Raw genomic sequence first — 3,799 nt, forward strand, 5'->3', positions numbered from 1 at the left:
ATTTGCTTTTATAGAAATCTATAATGGGAAGGAGTAAACAGAGAAAGAAAAAAAAAATACAAGGTGTACAATTTGAAAAGGGAGGCACCAGGAACTGGAATGAAACAAAGTCCTATATTCAAGGAGATAAATTAGATTAAGAGATGGGATAGAGGGATTGGTGACCTCAGGGAAAGACTCCAACCAGCCAAGTTTCCAACCTGTGAAAAGGAATTAAAGAAGAGCTTAGATCCAGGTGTGGTAGTGCACACCTTTAATCACAGCTTGGAAGGCAGAGCCTGGCAGATCTCTGAATATGGAGTCATCAGGATGAGTTCCAGGACATCTAGGCTTAGGCAGTGAAGGAAACCATTGAAAACAGAAAGGTAGTGAAGATGTAATTGAACAAGGGGGCCATGTTCCAGCCCCAGCAAGCAGCAGAACTTGACAATTTTGACCATGTGGTTCTGGCTTTAGAATCAAGGACAGAAGAAATGGGTATGGAATCTTCCTCTGCAAAACTGCTGAGGCCATGTGTGTGTCAGATGTCCCTGTGTGGAGGCCCAGAGAAGCCATCTCATGAAGCTGAGAAGTTGAAGCCTGAATTGCCTTGGAGACCCCAAGATGTTGGGGTTGCTAGAGTGGTGGGATACCTGGCAAGCAGAGCTATTAACAGGGAGTGGAATGGCCCAGTATAAATAAGTGTATTGCAATTAACAAAGCTGAAAGGAGTTGGAGATCTGAAGAGTGTTTTGACATCAGACATGGAGATGCAGAGTTTGGAGTTTGATCGCTAATTTTTGGTCTTGCTTTGGTCCAGTATTTCTTCACTACCCCTCCCCCCTTCCCTCCATTTTAGAAAGGTCGTGTATATCCTGCACCATTAAATGTTGGAAATATGAGATCTATATTTTGATTTTATAGGGGATTAGAGTTTAAGAGATTGTATGAATCTCAGAGAGAATTTAACTTTGGACTTTTAAATACGTCTGAACCTGTGATAGACTGTGGGGACTTTTGAAATTAGACTTAAATGCGTTTTGCATTATGTTATGGTTACAAGCCTCCTATGTAGAATGTGGTGGTTTGAATAGGCATGTCTCCTGTAGACTAATGTGTTTGAATGCTTGATCCATAGGAAGTGGCAGTATTAGGAGGTGTGGCCTTATTGGGGGAAGTGTGTCACTGTGGAGGCAGGCTTTCAGGTCTCATATATGCTCAAGCCATACACAGAGTAACAGTTCAGAGTTGCTTCTGCTGCCTGTGGATCAAGATGCAGAACTCTTACCTCCTCCTCCTCCAGCACCATGTCTTCCTGCACACTGCTGTGAAGATAATGGACTAAACATTTGAAACTAATAAGTTTAAACTTATTAAGTTTTAGTAAAACTAAAACATTAAACAAGATGTTTTTATTTTGGCCAAGAAAATGAAAATACCACAGCGACTCCTTTCAGAATCCCATTTCTAACTGTTTAAGTAAGATAGTTCATAGACTACAAATACTATGAATACAGAGGAAAATGGTCAATCTAGTATTTTTAAATATGTAAATTTTAGTTTTTAAAATGTAAGTCTTCATCTGTTACCTTTGCTTCATTAGGCCAAACTGTGTTCTTAATTATTTTAACTTTACACATAATAATCCTATTATTATGTGTTATATGTAAATGTTACATTAGCTACAGATGGCATATGGAAAGAAATCAGATCCAAATCATGATATGATCCAGGGTTTTCTTCCTTAATGGGTTTACCAACTATTCCTCTTTCCTAAAGACTGTTTTCTTGTCTACCACTCAGCTGTATCTATATCCTATCCTAGAAGTGAGCCTTCTAACCAGAAATAAGATAATTAGCCATTGGAACTGCAACACTCGTATCTAGAAAGCTCATTTCTAGAATCTGATATAGACACAGCTGAGCAGTAGACAGGGCAACAGTCTTCAGAAGAGAGGAATAGCTGGTAAACCAGCATGCCTTTTATCCCAAGACTTGGGAGACAGAGGCAGATGGATTTCTGTGAGTTCAAGACCAGTTTGGTCTACAGATCAAGTTCCAGGACAGGCTCCAAAAGCTACAGAGAAACCCTGTCTCAAAAAGAAAAGAATGTTTTAATAATTTACACTTTTCTCGACAATGGGACATATCTGCTCCTAGCCACACCAATCTCTTCAATTGGGTGATGGGCACTGATGAAACAAAGTGTCTTTAAAGTGAACTGTAAGGCCCTGCAGGCAGGGAGGGCCAGCTCTCAGAAGCTAGCAATGCAGTGACCATCAGGACCACATCTTATCTATCTCACAGTGACACTTGAGCACTTATCCATGGAAGGACGAAAAATGTATTTTTCATCAGACAAATATTAGGACATGCAATCCTGAACATTGATATTGAGAATTTTTGTAAGCTCATCATAATTAATGGGAGATTTTCAAGTTTCACAATGTCCATCCATGCATCTGCATAACATTGCATTTGGATAAGCTATCCATTTCTTCTGCCTTATCTCCAACACCTGAAATTCTCCCTCCCACATCTTGTAAAGTACTGGTGAAATTTACCTCTGAAAGTTTGTTTGACATCCTAAATTTTTTATGTTTAAATTTATTACAGTTTTGGTTTTCTTTAGTGATTCTGTTTTTTTGTTAAGTTCTAATTTTAAGTCTTGAATTATTTTCATTATTTAATTGTTTTTGTTTTCATGGACTTTATTAAGAAATTTATTCATTTGATTTTACGGTCCTTGAGCATATTCATAATTGCTATTTTGTAACATTATCTTATTGATTCAGCGGCATTGAATTTCTCAGGGCCTACTGTGGTATGGTTACTGGCTTCTGAAGGAGGCAAATTGCCTTGTCTGTTTATGTTTGTTTGTGGTTTTTTTGTAAGCATCTGGAATTATTTTGTTTGGGGTGTTTCTTGATGTCAATATCATGTCCTGTATTTGTTATTAGGGGGAGTGTTCCATTCTGTGGTTGTTGCCCTCTCTGGATGCTAGGCGAGGCGGGTAGTTATGAGGTCCATCCCTGGTAGAAAGTGCATGAGCTTGTTGGTGGGTGACAGAAAGGAATATAGATGGGCCAAGAGGAAAGGCTAAGAGGGGCCCCAGGAAAGAGCTAGAGCTATCAGGATCCACACCAAGAAGCAAAGTCCACGGGGAATGGAGGTTGGATGGGAAAAGGGGATCCTGAAAGCAGGCTGCAGTAGGACAAAGAATATGTCTGGACAGATGGATATGAAATGACTATGGGGACACTGGGTTTGCACCAAGAGGTGGATCCCACAGGGAACGGACATGGGGTGGGAGAAGTTTCTGTAAACAATCTGCTATTAGACTGAAAATAAGTCTGGAGAGAATGTAACAGAGGACAGGAAGTATAGTGAAAATTGACTATACTAGTCTAGTGTGGCCACTGGAGTCCCTGATACAGAGATTTCTGCAGGTCATCCATGGTGGTTACCACAAATGAATGGAGATGGGCTAGATGGGAAGGCTGACACGGTTGGCAGGAAAGGGCCAAACTGAGTCTGCACTGAGAGGTCGAGTCCACAGGGAAGGGAGGTGGGTGGGAAGGGTACTTCCTGCAGGCAGGCCGCTACAGGACTGAGAGTAATCTGGAGAGATAGAAATGGAGGATAGTAATGACAGTGAAAATCACCTACCGTCATCCCAGGCCACTGTGGCCACTGGGGTCCTGGTAGAAAGTGTTTGTGTAGGCCACAGGCACTAACATAAAGTACTGGAGGTAGGCTAGAAGGGAAGGCCGGCAGACTCAGTGGAAGGAGCCAAGCTAGGTCCACTCCAAGAAACAGA

This window comes from Phodopus roborovskii, unplaced genomic scaffold, assembly GCF_943737965.1.
Source record: "Phodopus roborovskii unplaced genomic scaffold, PHOROB, whole genome shotgun sequence".
Taxonomy (NCBI): Eukaryota; Metazoa; Chordata; class Mammalia; order Rodentia; family Cricetidae; genus Phodopus; species Phodopus roborovskii.